The following is an 18376-nucleotide window of genomic DNA, read 5'->3' as shown; positions in this document are numbered from 1 at the left end:
TAAAGTGACTGAGTGAAGCCATCAGGCTGCAGCTCTGTCTACAAAGACACCCAGAGAGCGAAAAACTGGTGGACGGAGAGAGCAGACTGTCAGGAGGGAGGAGAAGGTCTGCCGACCAAAGTGAAAGTATCTCGTGATCTCTCGTGTGCCGCCCCAGCGATTCAGAAACAGGAAAAGGCAAAATAAACTCTAATACTAACTGATAACGCGTGCTTCATTTTCTATAAATAATCTGTAATAAAAGAGCAGATAAACAGTCTGGAGTGCTGAAACAGCTCACCGGGGGCGCATGGATCAGTACGCCTGCATGGCACGTGCACTGCATGAGCCCAAAATGTAGCATGAGTGAAAGCATGAGCGCATCGTTGGTGTGAACACGCGGACATTGGAAACATGGAAGAGGCTTAGATGAAGGCAGGATCAGGAAAAAGACAAAGTTTAATCAAACCTCCAGTTTGGTTGAACTGCTGCTTCATGGTCTCAATATTGGCGTTGAACCACTGCTCAGCACCATAAACCAGATCCGTTTCCTTCTCCCAGTACTGTGGATCTTCTTCTGTGACTTTATTCGCCCAGTCCTGTTTGGGAATTGCTTTCTTGGTGTTGCTGTCGTAGTGAGTGATCTGAATTCCATCAATCAGAGTCATAGCCAGAAACTCTGGAAAGTGTGGAACTTCAGATAATTCAGTGTATAAATGCTTCAGAGAGTGAATTTCTGGAAGAAAGAGAAGAGATGAAATCAGTCAATGACATTGACAGTCCAACCTGATAGAACATGAATGAGACATTTGATGCTTTTCCTCCTTTTCTTGTGTAAAGTGTTGAATTGCTTTAAAGGTGCAATAATTAATATTCCGTTACATAACGTACTCAGCCACCCCTTCTGAGAGTGCCACACAGGTTGCCAGTTTGGGAGACATTAAGTGCGTTTCGATAGTTCAGTCACATTGCCCTAGTGTAGAGCCATATGAAATCCGTGTTAACGGAATCGCGGACAGAATCGCGGAAATGACCAATAAAAACGGAATTAGAATAAAACGCGGAATATTGCGGAATTGGCCCTAATCTGGCCTGAAATTCAGTTTTCAGGAGAAAGTGGAACCTTATTGTGCAAAGCAAACATGCCGGGGGGACCGCCCGAGCTGCTGCAACGAGTACATCACTTCCACAATGCTGCTAACATGCTAAAGCTGTGTTCACAACGCCAAATGCTTTCTGCGATTTTACATCAAAATACAACTGAAATCAAATGGGAACGCGCGTTCCAGACACGACGAGACGCGACGCAACAACACGATGTCCAAGCGAGTTGCTCCCTCCCCTCTCACACATTCAAAAAAGTTCAGAAACTCCACGCTAAGCGCTACATACAGAGCAGAGCAGTACACAGACTTTTATGCCTCAGATGATAAGCTTTTTTGTAAATGCTGTCAACGTACCGTGGACTGGACTCGCAAAGACACATGCGACTAATTGAAAAGTATTTCTTTGTCGCAGCACTTTAAACATTAAATATACTGTTTTATATCCTATTAAATTGTGTACATTTATTCATTTCCACTTACCAGACACTTTTTATGGTAAAAATGAGCATAAAAAGCAAAATACCAAATTCAGAAATATTAAAACGGAAAAAACAGAATTTGGGAAAAAAATAAAACGGATTTTATATACCTCTACTGGTGGCACATGCCATGTCACGCATATGTGCACGGCCGACAGCACCGTCATAAAACACTGACTATTGTGCTGCTTGTTTAGCAACCTCGGGAACTCCCAGACGATTGTCTGTGGAACCAGGATGTTGGTATTAATGGTATATCAAGAAACTTTGTGTTTGCCATGACTTTAAAATCACATCCCTCAGTGTCTCCCAGTTTGGCTGCAAAGGCTCACAACAGCAGGTCAGCCCTTCCTCCCTCTGAGAAGATGCAGACACCTTCTTGACCAAAAAGCTCTCCAAATCTTGTACTGCTCACTTGTCCTTCCTTACATCACATACTGTGTAGAGGTTTGGGGAAATACCTACAGAAGCCACTTGGAGATTTTGTTCAGACTTAAAAAAAAATCTATCAGGATCATACACAACGTGGGGTTCAAGGACCATACAAACTCATTGTTCCTAAGATCTAGCCTTCTAAAGCTTGAGGACTTAATACATTTGAAATCTCTGTTAATACTCTACAAGGCAAGAAACAATTTACTTCCCGGTAACATAAATCGTCTGTTTGCTAACAGAGAGGGCAATTATTCTTCCAGGCAAATGCTTAATTTAAAAGTTCAACGTGTGCATACGACCCTCAAAAGCCAATGTATTACCCGGAGAGGCGTAAATCTATGGAACAGCTTAGATGGGAACCTAAAAAGTGCCATAACTATACATCAATTCAAAAAACTGTATATGCGCAGTATTTTTGATAACTATGCCAGACAAACATAACACTGGAAGTGAATACTGTACGACATAACACACGCTCATAAACAGGCACATGCACGGGTTAGGGTGCATGGGCCTGGGTATGGAAAATGAACACACAAAATATAATAATACTGTCGGACATAGTATGATTATGAGTACACTGTAATAATATGAAATATTGTGTGTTTGGTTCGAATAACGACGAATAATGACTGATTGGTTAATGATGCAGCTCATGTCCAGGCATGCACACACACTGTGTGGCATGCCAGGACATGAATCTTGTACCACATAACACACACACATTCATAGGCAGGCACATGCACATGCTACTGTGTAATGGCCTGGGTATGGATGATAAAATGATGTATAAATACAACAACATTGCCATGTGACCCTCAGTGATATAATTACGAGATATGGGAAGGGGTAGGCACTGATAAGCTTCTGCTTCAGCCTACTCCTTTTGGGCTTTCATTGAATGGTTTTGTATATTTTGTTGGCATGTTTATGTTATGTGATATGCCCAAATAAACGTAATGAAAGACTCCCAGAGCAAACCTCTGAAACCAGACCCAAGGTTCAAAGCCCGCCTGACCAGCAGGTAAACAATGGCGATTGGCTGGCTTCACAGACCATTCCCTCGGCTGTGATATTGTCTGCTCAGCCAACGTGCTTCTATCCTCTCTTCCTTCTGCCCGGGACATCTGAAAGGCAGGAAGGCCACTGTCCTGCTCACCTGGCTATCGAGTTCGGACTGAGGCCTGACCGAAGAGAAGAGTCTCCAGACTCCAGTCTCCTCACCGAGAACCACCACAACAGACGAGAGGGGAACACAGCCTCCACTTTCACAAGCTCTGTTGTTTCAGACTTCGTCAGGCCAAGCAGCCAGCTTCCTTCCTTCAGCCAAACATAAACTTATTTTACCAACCAAACCTGTAGGGACACACAAACAACAAATGCAATGACACATTAAAACATTTCTTCGTCTCGTCTCATTTTGATCAACGGATATGAAGAGACATTTTAGCAGAGCTTTTATTTTATAAACCACATTTTGTCTCGTTTTTATTCACCAACGATATTGCATGATATATTTTATTATAATTATCCTAAGAGAACCACCATTTATGTTTCGGCCCGTCTTCTTTAAGTCACCAGAAAAAGCTTCGTTGACGAGGAGATTTCGTTGTAAAGATGGTTGAGGAAAACAACACTAACAAACACCCATTTGTTTAGAACAACAAACTGGTATCGGTGCTTAAAGGTCGGCCAAAATACCAAAGACTGTTGTCATCGCCACACGTCACACTTGCAAAGGAAAGCGCCCAACCTGTTTATGCAATGGGTGTGTTTACACAGGACTTTTATTCCTCATTAATTCTGAATAAAAGTTACTTCTGCTTTAAAATGACCATGTAAACCCTGAAATCTTTATTCCAATCAACCAGCTGGTTTACTGTCATTCAAGAGTGGAATTATATGTAAATTAGGCATGACTTTATTTCGCCATTCTTCACATGCTTGTTCCCTCGTGATGGCGTTTGCAGCAAGCGTTCAACTTGTACAGAGACGCTTTATTTAACCTTTGAAGAAATGGATATAATGGAAAGAGCAGACAGGTGGCTGCATAACAACGTGGACCTTTTGAAGTTGTAGCATCAAAGTTAATCGAGTAAGAAAGAGAAAGAAACGCCGGCACCGAGGGCTGTTTGCTTCCAGTAGATGTAGGTTTGTCACGTCCACCCCCTGTCCAATCAGATTGCTTCGTAAACTCAAGTGTGAAAGAGGATTTAACCCTTCATTTTTCGCATGTGAGCACGAAGGTGAATAAAAGTAATCCAGAATCATTTCATGCGAAATAAACTAATCCTGAATTTAAAAACACCATGTAACTGTGGCCACTGACAATCACAAGGCAAATGAAAGGCCTCAACGCTCTGAAAGCGTTCTCCAACCACAGAAGATGACACTCCAGCGGCCACAGCTCTGAATGTGAGAGGTTACAACTCAGATGTTCACACTGACCTTCCAACCTCTTATACGAAGGGCTACATCCCATTTAACTACAGCAACATTCCCACAAAGGAAATGGTAAAGCGATGGCCCCATCTGTCAGAGGGTGTTGATAAAATACTGCCTCTAATGAGCTGCAATGTTGGACTGCCCAGTGGATTTAACTGTCCCAGAACTCTGACTCAAAAACAAGTTCTTGGAAATGACAATGAGCCATTTGCAGTAATAACGAGGGTGGAGCATTGTTGGTGGCCCCACCTCAGAGTTAAAAGAAACTGAAACAATTCTGTGCCAGAGTTACAGTAAAAGAATGAACAATTAAGCAAGAAATAGTGATCAGTGTTCTTGAGGCAAATTTTAAGGACACAAAGGCAAGCAACAAATCAGTCTCACAGGAGGATCTTATTTCTCTGGACTAACTCAAGGAAGGAATCAGGAAAAACGAACTCGGAGACAATGAGATGCCTCTCCCTTTCAAACAAAGGCCACAATTACCAGACAACAAAAGGACTGCAGAAATCAGACCGCAACAGTTAAAGCAAAAGTTTAACAAGGAAGACAAATACAAAAAGGATTATATTGCATGCATGAAATACATAATCGAAAGGGGAGAAGTCAATACATTATGTGGACGGAAAAAGGCTGGAATGAGTCAAACTGTTGATTCTTTCATCCATCAGTGACCTGTGACCTGTGGCCTGTGACCTGTGGCCTGTGACCTCTGACCTGTGGCCTGTGACCTCTGGCCTGTGACCTCTGGCCTGTGGCCTGTGACCTCTGGCCTGTGACCTGTGACCTCTGGCCTATGACCTGTGACCTCTGGCCTGTGGCCTGTGACCTCTGGCCTGTGACCTCTGGCCTATGACCTCTGGCCTGTGGCCTGTGACCTCTGGCCTGTGGCCTGTGACCTCTAGCCTGTGGCCTGTGACCTGTGGCCTGTGGCCTGTGACCTCTGGCCTGTGGCCTGTGACCTGTGACCTGTGACCTCTGGCCTGTGGCCTGTGACCTGTGGCCTGTGGCCTGTGACCTGTGGCCTGTGGCCTGTGACCTCTGGCCTGTGGCCTGTGACCTGTGGCCTGTGGCCTGTGACCTCTGGCCTGTGGCAGACTCCACGAAGCTCCAGGAGGTCAGAGGATGACAGACCTACCTCCTCAACGTTTAGAGCCTCTCCTCCCTTCACACACTGCAGCATGGACTGTTCTGGTCTGATTGTGACAGCAGAGGGAAGGAAACAACACAAACAAAGGCCCAGTTCACATGAGTGTCTTTTTCAGTCCGACTGAAAACAATCTCATAAAACACATTTACGAACAACGTTCAATCCTCGCCTACAACGACCCCTGATGGAGCAGATTATACAGCGTCCTGCCAAATGGACGCCATATCTGAGACACACTCATAAGGTCTCTCACAGGATGTTCAGGTTCTGATGTTTAGCTCTGCAGCAGCAGTCCTCAGCGCCCAGCAGTGTTCTTATCTGCTGGATATCTGCTCAGATAGTGTTCCAACATCTCCATGATACACTGCTAAAGAGCGAGCGCTCCGCCGGCCGGGAGTCCGGGTCAGTCGACCTCCGCCATGCAGGCCCCGCTCTGCCAACTGGAGTCCCGGTGTTGTGCTGATTACACCGGCAGCTGGCCTCCGTCTGCGAAGCTCTGCTCCACCTGTAAGTGTTTCAGGTGAACTGGTTTCCCTGTTAACTTCTGACCGACAGATGTTGAAAACACGATGCTCTGGAAAACGTCTGTTATCCACAGTTACAGTAAATTTATACTTCAGTGCCTTTTGTGAGTCTTACTTTAAAGGTGTATTAAGGAGTTTTTCAACCTTAAAAATACTTATTTTCCACCATAAATATGTTACACATTTTGAATGATGTGTACAATGTGCCCTGACATATTCATTACAAGTACCTCTTACAGGCTAAACTGTCACTTGAAAGTTGCAGTGCCGGTCCGGCACCAGCATTTTTTTGGGGAGAATTTGAGAAGATGTGACGTAATGCGCACTTCCACTGGCCTCATTTCCTTAGGTTTGGTTTTGTCCGCCATTACTCCGCCAGATGCTTAGTGAGCAACAACTGAGCAGGAGCTTCCAGAAAGTAAGAACAGACTGGCTTCTAGCACTGCCACAGCTCCAGCACAGACCCCACCAGGTAAAAGAAACTTACATTTTACTTGAGCGCTACTTTAAAAGCGAGGAAGGAGTACCCCTCTTCCGTGCACGCACATGGACGCAAGTCACAGACGCGAGTGTTTCACTAAGCTACAGTTACGTCCAAGGCCTGCAGGGGGCGCTGTGTCACATGAAACGTGCAAACTCCTTAATGCACCTTTAACATCTGCTGTTGCCAGCATGTGTTTACAGAAATCTGTCACTCGTTATGAACTGGACACTCAGAGACTCAATACTTTCATGTGTGAAAGACACTGTGACTTTATGATACATGCACCCAACTGGTAGGGTAAAACTAACCTGTCTCACGACGGTCTAACCCAGCTCACGTTACCTATTAGTGGGTGAACAATCCAACGCTTGGTGAATTCAGCTTCACAATGAGCTTCAGCTTCACACTCCTCCACGCAGGAGGAGTGTGGGAACTTCAGATAACGACTGACAGAAGGGTACCGAATCCCACATTTGCTCATGGGAGACTCAACGGTGCTTCACTGCAGACTTTATTCTATGAAGCCATGGCTAAAGTTAAGTCGACCCCTGACTGTTGATAACTTGAACCTTGACAGCGTAGAACCACTGACTCGCTATCATCTGCTCCACATGAAATCCAACACACCATGACCCCACCTGGCGTCTTTCCTGTATGGCAAAAAGAGGCAGCGCTGCGTGCAATTCCTGGAGAGCAGCTCTGGAGCCCAGAATATATTCACAACATCAAGGCAAAGGTGGCTCTCACAGAAGAGGAATCTAAACGGAGGTGATGTTGTGTTGTATCCTTCAGTCGGGGTTTGGTACAATGGGATCAGTGGCAAAAGTTCCAGTCTGGAGCTCCACTACTGATCCAGGATCAGACTGAGATCAGGATCAACACAGAACCAACTGTTCCACATTCAACACGAACATGAGGCCGACTGATTTCTCCAATGAGGCTTCAAATGTTTCCAGACAGAAGAAAAGAAGGAAAAAGAGATTTTCCTCAGAAGAAGAGAAGCTTGTCAGTCAGAGGAGATGTGGAGAAAAAGCTGGAATCCTACCTGGAGCCCCGCTGGGGATTCCCAGCAGGAAGAAGAGAGCCAGGAGGAGCTGCATGTTCACCTGTCCTCTCTTTCTTCTCTCACTGAAACACTTTGAGCGTCTGAGCTGAAGAAGAAGGAAACAAAAATAAACTGAACTTCATCCAGCTTCATTTCTGCAGCCTGTCGGTGCACAGCGCTTGGCGCACGGCCAGCGGAGCAGACATACAATACAGAATGCTGCGCTGCTTGTTCGGCAACCTCGGGATCTTACATCTAATTGGCTCTGGAACCAGGAAGTAGTGATGTCTCGCCCCGCCCACTTAATGAAGGATTATAAAAAATGTGTTGTGTCCACTGATGTTTTCAGATCATAAAATCCATGTGAGACTTCATGAATCCATAATATGTAAATAAATGAATGTAGAAACCAGAAATCAGTGTCTCTCGTCACAGCAGTGATGTTCCTCCGATGTCAGAGAGGCTGAAAGTCTCTGAGCAGTGAAGACTCTGGACCATCGGCCCAGCTGTCTGGAAAGGAACCAGAGCAGCTGGAGGCTGAAAATCCAGGAATAGAGCAGAAAGCCAGCGAGCAGATGGTCCAGAAGCTCTCCACTTCCTGTCAGAGATGCAGCAGTGGGCTCCACCATGGGAACCACTGCTGACGGTGTTCATCCACTGGAAGAGCAGAGAATGGAGGAAACCTCCAGGCCTTCATCCAGTCTGTCAGGAGAAACACTGAGAAGAATCCTGGAGGCCGAGCACAAACCAAAGGTGGAGATGTGAGAGTCTGCCGGGCGGCCAGGCTTCATCAGTGTCGGCTGCAGTCTGCAGAAGAAACGTCTGAGGACACTTTGACAAGAGGAGCTTCCTGCTGACGGATCTGAAACCTGCTCTTTACTGCAGCTCTGCTTCTGTCTTCATGTTCCTGCTCCTGTTTCTGCTCCTTCTCAAAGTCACAGTCCAGAGCTGCTCTTCACAGCTCTTTGATATCAACTACACTTCAGATTTAAACTCATTTCTAGTCTGAAGCTTCCCATCAGCCCCTGCTGCATTAACAGGGTTCATATGACAAGGTTCAAGTTAGGAGGAGTTTAAATTTCTCCAGCAAATCAATCCAGAGCTGATTACTGTGAGCTGAGTCACAACTAACAGACTTAAAGCCTCCTCTTCTCTTCATCTGAGGTTTTTATCTCTTTATTTCATCTTCTCCTGTCTTTCTCCAAAGCCAGTTGTTCTTTTCATCTCTCAGGTTTAAGAGACTCTAGAAAAAGGAAAGCTGCAGTTTGGTTCCTGAACAAAGAAAGAACAAATGGTTCTGAGAAGTGAGCATATTTGATCTCTTTCAACTGAATGTGTGTTTGTTGATGTCCATAATGTAAAGTGTGTTTCAGTGTGAGGATCATGTCTTTATTCTGGAGGCTGGCCTGCAGCTCTTCACTCTGTCAGCTGCTGTCTGCTTTCATCTGGAATCTTCTGGCGGCCATCTTTGCCCTGCGGCTCACCTGATGGAAGAAACAGAAACATTGAGGCGACACACACATCGGGCCCGGCCCAGGAAGCGCTGATCAGCCCAGCTGGATGGAGAGAGTTCTCCAACATCCTGGAGTCAGCAGGAAGGTCACATGTAGAGAAGATGCTTCACTATCTGGACTTTACCAGCAGACATGTCTTTGAACACATCATGGATTCTGATGTTGATCATGTCAAATACAAGCCAGTGATCCATCAGTGTGTGAATCTGTCATCCATCCAGAACATTCCTGTCAGAACCACACTTCAATATCTGGTGAGCAGATTACTAAAGATGTGAGCAAAGAGCCAAGCTGAACATGAGGAGCTGCTCAGAGGAATCTAAAACACACTGAACTCTGGGTCTCAGAGAGACTTTTCTATCAGAGGAAGAGCTGTTCTGACAGGAATGGAATCATTTCCCCGTTTCTTTATGGACAGTGGAGTTTGGTCTGTGCAGCACTGACTGGATTGTCCAGGTAATATTCAGTCTCTGGAAAGTTTTCCTGCTCAATGGAGCATCAGGGATGAGCGTCAGTATAAAGGAGAGGTTAAAGCTTTACCTCCAGCAGTCCTGGGAAAAGCTTCACATTTCAATAGAAATGGGCTGAATCCAAATCTCCATCACTGATGGTGAACGGCCTCAACTGAACTGGCTCTGAACCAACAACTGGACTATTCTACTTATTTTAATGAAGAAATGTTCACAATGGTATTTCCTAAAATTCCATGTCATAGTTTTTTTCCAAAAAAGAGACACTCAGATTATAAGATCAAAATGTTTCAAATTTCCCACTGATCCCAAACCAAAAGACTGACTTTCAGGTCCTGAACAGAATAAATCCTCTGCTGACTTTAGAAGCAAACGGTTTGGATTCCAGAGTAATAACTGTTCCTTTAGTAAAGAACATGTTGAAACCACTGGACACATGTTCTAGGAATGAATGTATTCTGGAGCTTTTTGGGAGGATTTACATCTCTGGTTCTCTCAATATTTACCAACTCCAGAATTTAAATGTGAAATTGTTTTATGTGGCTTTATTAGTAAGAATTTCCTACATGATATGGGAATTAACTCCACTGTACTTTTATGTATACACAAAGCATATTTCTAAAGTTGGACCACCTTGTGGTGAATTCCTCAAAGAACTCTGTCTCTTGTGTAGATCAGCGGCGCAGCGCTGAGGCCCTCTGCTGGACAGATTAAACATTACATCGGTAAATAAAACGGAACTCGTCCGAAACAACAAAACACGAAGGAGACAGAAAGTCTCACCAAGGGAAACAAATGCTCTGCAGAATAAAGCACAACATCAGCGAGGAGTTACTGACAGACAAACATCTCAACACGCTCTGTTCCGTCACTCAAACCCGTCCGACTAAGAACTACTAGTTAATGTCCTCCAGGCGGAACAACAGGAAACAGCAACTCTTGAAGCAAAAAAAAAAAAAAGCGTCCTGGTCATTTCTTCTTCTTCTTCTTCTTCTTCTTCTTCTTCTTCTTCTTCTTCTTCTTCTTCTTCTTCTTCTTCTACTTCTTCCTCTTCTTCTTCTTCTTCTTCCTGTTGTTTTATGGCAGATGGCAGCCAACTTTTAGGTGCATTTCTCCCATCTACTGTGCGGGAGTGTGGGCCAGAGGATACTTCCTGCCTTAAACTCAGATTCTCCTCATGATTCCACTATTACTTAGGAATTTGAACAGATAATACAACCGTCTTGATCATACTTTAAGATGCTGTCCAGTCGAAAAAGACTCCCTGACTCCTTTAATTTCCCCCTAAAAGAACGTTGCTCCACCTCATACTTCTTGCAATGCATCAAGACGTGCTCTACACTCTCAACAGCCCCGCATATTCCCATTGGGTGTTTCCCTATCATTGCCAGAGTCTGGTTAAGCCCTGTGTGCCCTATTCTAAGCCGACCCAGAACAACCCGTTCTCTTCTGTTCACTTCCAGAGCTTTATGCCGCCCTACTTCCTTTTGAATCTTATACAGGTGTCTTCCTTTTCCCTCGCGTCCTTGTCACAGATCTGTAAAGAGTAGAAAACTGATATGGAAAAAGTAGAGAACAGATCTATAGAGAGTAGATGCTGCATCAACCACTACTGATGAGCTGTGAGCCGCTCTGTTCAGTGTTTTCTGTTGTCAGCATTGAATCAATCATAACTGGTTAAATACTAAAGTTATTTTCAGGTCTAGTGGGCTAAACAGTGATAGAATATTCTGATGTGTGAATATGTGATTTATAGGGATGGGAAGAGATCTCGCGAGATCGAAATGCCGCGAGATTGGGCACATTTCTATAAAGGCAAAAACTCTTTATTAAGTGGAATATTGACGGAATAATACATTACATGGCGCACAGCCATATAAACACGTGCAAAACCCTGAATATGCTCATATTCATATTTAAAAACCCGGTCGAAAGGGACATGAAATATTGTTCTGCGCATGTTCTATCCGCAAGGAATCTTGGTCTTTTGAGTACACAAACTACTTGTGATACAGTTTAATTGATACGACGGAAAGAAAATGTGCGGAAACGATCGTTCAGTTCTTCTCTTTTATTGAAAAAACGGTGCATCGCATCAATGAACATTTTACCACGTCTTACCGGCTCACACTCTTTTCTAACAGCATGCAGAGAGCGCCTGCAGCGGCTGCGGAGCCCTTCTTCCTCTGTGGTGTCTGTGTAAAATAAGGTTGAACATGCAAACAGCGCACTTAGTGGCATGAAGTGCAAATGCAGTCATGGCGTCGTTTGTGCGCCACTGTTTGAACATAGATATCTTATAGAAAAGCTCGATCTCTGGACTCGAAAAAACATGTATTTTGTCTTTTATCTCACTACGTTTTGGATGTGCTATTATCATATGTGCGCTTCTTTAAGTGCTATAATAAAAATATTTTCATTACGTTTTTAAATTACAGTTTGCAAAATGTAATTGTTTGGATTACAAAATTGATCTTACATAATTGATCTTACAAAAATACATTTTTTTTCGGCAAATTAAATAGATGGTTAAATAATAATGATGATAAATGAACACACGTTTTGTTGCGAAACATTTGTTGATCAGAAATGAACAAAGCAGCAAAAGCATAATGCAACTCAAGTATTATGTTGTGGTTGTGAAGTCCAGATTCCTTCCTGTCCTGGAGCCACAGCCAGAGATCGAGCTCGTCCTGCAGCTGCTTCAGTCTCCCCAGGTTTCCACTGATTGGGTAAAAATAAATTAATTTTACTGGCTGACCAAACTTCAGGGGTGGAGAATATTAGAATAAAATTATAATGCAGGTGTCTGGTCAAACCAGACGCCGCTCCGCGAACGCCGCCTGGTTATTGCCTCAGTTATTCTATTATGTGGGGAAGTCTTTTAGACTTACAGCTTTTGTGCTTTTGTTCCCTCAACTCATTTTAGGGATTTCATTTACAATTTAAATTCAGACATGAAAACAGTACATCTGGGGGATGATTTCATGACTCTGTACTTGTGGATCAAGAATTTTGCTCGACATAGAATCACATTACAACAGAGTTCATCAGTTTTGTTTTGCAGAATAACACCAAATGTTATATTGTCTCCAGAAAAGAAAGTTAGGAATGATGGAATGATTTGTTTGACCCAGTTGTGTATATCAAACCAGAATGTCTGCACGACATCACAAAAGAAAAATATATGGTCCTGAGCTCCCCAAACTGCTGTCACGTCACTGGAGTTTCCTCTGAATCTGTTTCCACTTCAGGCTCCAGCATCCTGCTGGCTTCAGTCTCTGCTGGACCAATCCTGTCTTTCTGGCTTCTCCCCACTAGATGTCAGTGCAGAGCAGCGGCTCCACTGTGAGCTGAGGCTTTCTCACATTCACCTGGATCTTCCTCCACCAGGCTCTGCCACACTGTGGCTTCCAGCAGATCACATGACTGGCAGGAAGGAAGCCCAACAGGCCCAAAAGTGGAGACGCTCCTCTGCTGGAAGGCTTTGCTCACAGGTCAAGGGTCAACTGTTCTTCAGCTGACAGGAGGTCACTTCCTGTTGAGCCCAGGGGAAGTTAGGGGACTGACAGCCCTCAGCAGCAGCCAGGAGACTGGAAGCTGCTTTTATTAAGGAGACTGGAGGATCAGTAACAGTAGAGTCAGTTACTGTGGATCATGGACCTGTCGGCAACTAGAAAGGAACTAATTTAATACTTCTTTGGACTGAATTGGAACATTTTAAGTTCATAAAAATATAATTTATAGGGTCAATACAAGTTTCAAAAATAACACATTTAAGTATCCAACAAGTCCACTCCTCTATAAAGCTCCAGAGTTCTGGGTTTATTCTTCTAGTCCACATTTTAGTTTATTGAAGTGCGTTTCGGTTCACTCTGCTACTGCTAGAGGACTGCAGGATTACTGTGAGTGGTGTGAGGAGCAGTGGTGGGCCGTCAGGGCCTGCAAAGCCTTCTCTGCTGGCCTAAAAAGTATCTGAATTACAGACTGATGTAAATTATATTTTGTCCATAAATAATTAATAAATGATTCCAAACGGTATGTTCAAGTTCCTTTCATAGTTTTCCCGTGGTTGCGCTGCTTCCAGACATGTTTTTTTCATATTAAAGGTGCTGTGGGCAGGATTCCGCATCTCCGCCATCTTGCTTAGGGTTACCTAAGCAAGATGGCGATTTGACCCATCTAAGACGGCGATTTGAAACCCAGCACAGCCAATCCTGTCCTGTTTTCTCTGACATCATGCCCTTACGCAAGTTAAGCCCCTCCTACAAGAACGTGCGATGAACGCCCCTCGACCAATCACGGTTAGAGCCTCATGGGCTCTTCTGATTGGTCAAAGATACCTGGAGCTGTCGAGATTCCTTTTCAGCTCAGAACAGAGACAGATGGAAACGCTGCGCCTCGCGGTAGTGCAATTATGCTACACTCCTAAAAGATTATCAATGGATACTCTAACATTTAATCCAAAGAAAACACAGAAAAATTAGCACTGACTAGCAAAATCCTGCCTACAGCAGCTTTAAATCATTTAACCAATCAGACTTCAGGCATCATCTGTTGCTAGGGTCAAAGAAATCTGCCCGAGGCCTTCACAGTCCGTTCCTGATGGCGCAGTAAAGTAAAGTGAAGCGTCAAACAGACAGCTGCTTCAACCAATCAGACAGTTGCTTCAACCAATCGGAATTCGAGTTGGCGACTCAGCGCCTTCCAGCTTGCGTACACTAACAACAGCATATCCAGGCCCTCTGATTTACATTCACCAAGAGATACAGTAGGGGGCGGTATGCACCTAAGTTGTTGGTCGCATACCTCAATTATTCCAAAGAAGAAGAAGAAGAAGACCTGAAGAGAAATAAAACTTATGCCAGAAATACCACAGGGCAGCTGGACTTTCAGTCCTGGCTTTATGGAACTGAAACGCACGGATAATCTATATGACAGAGCAAATTAACTCTTTTTGAGGAAGCAAAGGAGGATGGATTTTGTTTTCAAATAATCGGGATTTTGGTGAGTAAAATGTTCCTCTTTTCCTAAATAATATTGCTGTTTTATTAAGTTGTTGATGCTCATTGTATGTGCACAGATGTAGGAGAATTGTGCACTTCAGCAAAGGCATTTATTCTGGCTGCACAAGTATCTATCTGCTGTGCAACAACTCTTTATATGCATATCTGCATAATAAGATTTTTTTTGTAGACAAAATAGTTATTGAGAGGTGGATTGGTTCAGGCGGATCTGTTCTGAAGGCCTTAGTGTGAAATGCACGGTCCGCCACTGTATTATAGTTTATTGAAACATTCTTTAAGTGTAGAACAAGTTTACTCTTCTGTGTTCAGACATTATTCTGATCATACATTATTAATACACATTGTAGTTGTGCATCAGTTTTATTGCAGAATTCTATTGACAACACTGAACCTTTATAGTGTTTACTCACATAGATCAGAGAAGAAAGTTTTCACATAACAGGTTTTTCTTTACTATCCATAAAAACATGATAAATTAAGTTAGACAGTCTGAGTAGAAGCAGCAGCAGGACAGGATGAAACACACACTTGTCCCTGCTGGTCCAACATGAACATTAATGGTTTTCATGGAAACCCCACATCAGACACATAAAAAACAAAATTTCCAAAAACCTCTTAATTTTAAATAAAGTAAAACCATACCTTGATGAGGATGCACTCCGTGCTCTGTACTGTACATTAGTTCTGCCATATTTTACATATTGTGTGGAAGTATGGGGGAACACTGACCAAAATACAACAATTCCCTTATTCAAATTGCAGAAATAGGCGTTGTGCATCATTCATAAGGTTGGGTTTCTGGATCATACACATGAACTGTTTCTTAAGTCAAAGTTGCTCAAATTTCAGGACCTTGTCAATTATAATACATCTACAATCCTATACAAAGCTTTTAACAATATGTTACCCGCAAATTTACAAAAGATTTTTGATGTCCGGGAGGGAGCGTATGATTTGAGAGGCTATGGTGAGTTCACATTACCCAGAGTTCGAACAGCTCGCAAAAGTTTTTGTGTGTCTGTACGTGGAGTGAAACTCTGGAACAGACTGAGTTTACAATATAAACAATGTAACAATATTCACAGATTCAAATTGCTCTATAAACAGTTGATCTGGTCACAATATGCTCGAAGAGGGTCTTAAATGTATATCGGTGTTCTGTCAATGTGTGTTTAGTTCTCTTATCATTGCTGGTATTGTCTATTACCATTGCTGGCATATTGTTCTTAACTTCACTCAACTGCTCATGACATGTTTAATTTGTGTTCGAAGCTGCCGTATATAAAAGAAGAATATGTGTCTCGAAATCGTTTTGAAATGAGTTGCAGGAAAAATATTGTATGTTATATATGAACATTATCGGGGTGGGGTTTAATAAGTTTTCTTCGTCCCACTCCCTTTCAGGCATTTTTTTTGTCATTTAGTATATTGTAAATTTTGTTTCTTTGGTTTCAGTTGATGAACGGGTGTCCAGTATGTTGTCCCAAATAGTGAATATGATTGCCTGAAATTAATAAATAAATGAATGAATGAATGAATGAATGAATGAATGATATTATTTAGATGAACTAAACTACAAGAACACAACAAAACACAACGACCAAAAACACCACAACATCACAATAAACCACATAATCTTGCAAATCCCATCCCAAACTCCCATAATGCATTGCAGCTCCACAGTCATTTCCCCCACCGCTCCACTATTTGATCCTTTCTACTAGTTCACTTGTTAAACTTGAAGTTTCCTGGATTCTCCTGTTTGATGAAGGACTTGGTTCTTTTTAAAGCAGCTTGTTCTCATCCAGTTCCTGCTTTTTGTTCAGGAGTCAAACTCCGCTGTGTTTAGTTTGAGGGACTGACTGAACCAGAGGCCTGGAGGGAAAGACTGACTGATCAGTGAACAAAGTTCTTCATCAGTGAGGAGCTGTTCATGCTGTCTGGCCTGATTCACACTCAATGTGTAGAAACAGATGAAGCCGTGAACAAAACAGCAAACCCTCCTGAAAGGAAGCAGAACTGGATCCATGAAGCCAAACGTCTCTGTTTGAGTCTCTGGAAGGATCAGCGCAACACAGACGTCATGTTTCAGAGCAGTCTGTTCCTCCTGAAGGAGCCTCAGCAGGAGGTGACAGTCTTCTCTCAGACCTGCTGAATCCTCGTGGTCACGCTGTGGTTTGGGTTGTGCTCGTCAGGCTGTCTGCTCCTTCATTAAAGGCTGGATTGATGGAGGAGAAGCCACGCAGACCTGCTGCTGGAGTGAAGCTCATTAGTCCAGCGGAGCGTCAAGTTCCACTTTTAAAACAGCGGGACGCTTCCTGACAGGAAGAAGTGATGTGGAGCTTCTATCAGAGACGCTGGGAGGGAATCAGACCGCTGACCCAGGGCGTGGTGCAGCGGCGAGTCTGAAAGAAACGTTTCCACAACCAGTTCAGTGAGCAGCAGGAGCAGGACGAGCATCCAGGACCCCAGAGGAAGACTCCCAGCAGAGAGCAGGAGGAGATGGGGCTTCTTCTGCTGGCTGGGCTGTTCCTGGAGGAGCCCCAAGTGCAGCATGGAGCCCCACCAGCAGGGGCGCCAGAGAGCTTTAGAGAAGGGACTGACTTGTCGTCTGGAGTTGCTCCAAAAAAACATCAGTTTCCCCAAATTTCATCACTACAGCATCAAAGAAAGATCTATTAAAACTAAATGAACAACATGAAAACATCAAACTGAAGTTTTATTGAGTTTTTCTGTGTTCAGAGTTGAAATAATCCCATCTGGAAGCTCTGAGTCAGAGCTCAGTCTGTGACTGGTCATCAGTTGCCGGGCAGATTTCACTTCAACAGGTTTTCTTCACAGGAAAAGAAAGAAGCCACACTGGAAGAGGAGCAGAGCAGCAGCAACATGTTGAAGACCAGCTGGAAAAGAAAGCTTCAGAAAAGAACCTGTGGATGGAGCCTGAAATCTTCAGACTCATTTTGATTCATCTGACAGAACAAACTTTTGATCTGCATCTCAAAAAGCTGCTGGATCATTTCATCATGTGGAAAAGTCAAATCCTCCTTCAGAGATGTGACAACAGGTGAACTTCATCCTGTCAGAAAATATCCCTCAGAGCTTTATTTCTATGGACTCTGGATGATGGTGATGATTATTATTATCATTATTATATTGTTGCTGTACTACAGCCTGTATTATCTCAAAGTTCAAATGGAACATCAGCTCTTAATGATCAGATCAATGGAACTTAACCAGCTTTAAAACTGGAATAAAGTGTTCAGAACTCAGCTCTAGTTTCTTCTCTCCTGACTCTGAAGTTCATGTTGTGTTTGTAGCAGCTGATCGATACATCCAGACCAATCGGCTTCATTCCTGGGAGACATTCCTTCTTTCACACCAGATGGTTGTTTCATATTATTTACTCTAAAAACTACAAACTCTCCTGATTCTTCTTTCTTCAGACGCTGTAAAGTCCTTTGAGCTGGTGGAATGGAGATACATGTTCTACATTCTGAACAGGTTGAGCTTCAGCACTGATTGATTTCCTGGATCCGGTTACTCTACACATCCCTGGTTGGTTCAGTGAACATCAGCAGAATTAGATCCAGCCTGTTCCCTCTCTCCTGAGCCCACAGGCAAGGCAGCTCTTTGTTCCAATCCAGTCCAGTTTATTTATAAAGCACTACTACAAACAACAATGTTGACCAAAGTGCTGCACAAACACAGAGTGAAACAA

General features: G+C 43.5%; 3 protein-coding genes and 1 long non-coding RNA gene across 15 annotated transcripts in view; 2 read left to right on the top strand and 2 right to left on the bottom strand.

Annotated features, from left to right (window-relative positions):
• Positions 1-18376, top strand: part of LOC115409065 (class I histocompatibility antigen, F10 alpha chain-like) — a 272574-nt gene that overhangs the window by 67466 nt on the left and 186732 nt on the right. The window lies entirely within an intron of this gene.
• LOC115409066 (class I histocompatibility antigen, F10 alpha chain-like) overlaps positions 1-18376 on the bottom strand; it is a 348874-nt gene that overhangs the window by 261688 nt on the left and 68810 nt on the right. The gene's annotated exons all lie outside the window — the stretch shown is intronic.
• LOC115409078 (class I histocompatibility antigen, F10 alpha chain-like) overlaps positions 1-18376 on the top strand; it is a 420939-nt gene that overhangs the window by 368189 nt on the left and 34374 nt on the right. The gene's annotated exons all lie outside the window — the stretch shown is intronic.
• Positions 9131-10503, bottom strand: LOC115409091 (uncharacterized). Its single transcript, XR_003933894.1, has 3 exons — positions 10415-10503; positions 10265-10332; positions 9131-9229 (listed from the first exon to the last, which is right to left on the bottom strand). It is a non-coding gene; the product is annotated as an uncharacterized LOC115409091 (long non-coding RNA).

Source organism: Salarias fasciatus, chromosome 22 (genome assembly GCF_902148845.1).
Source record: "Salarias fasciatus chromosome 22, fSalaFa1.1, whole genome shotgun sequence".
In the NCBI taxonomy this organism is placed as follows: domain Eukaryota; kingdom Metazoa; phylum Chordata; class Actinopteri; order Blenniiformes; family Blenniidae; genus Salarias; species Salarias fasciatus.
This window is presented reverse-complemented; position numbering and strand designations above follow the sequence as displayed.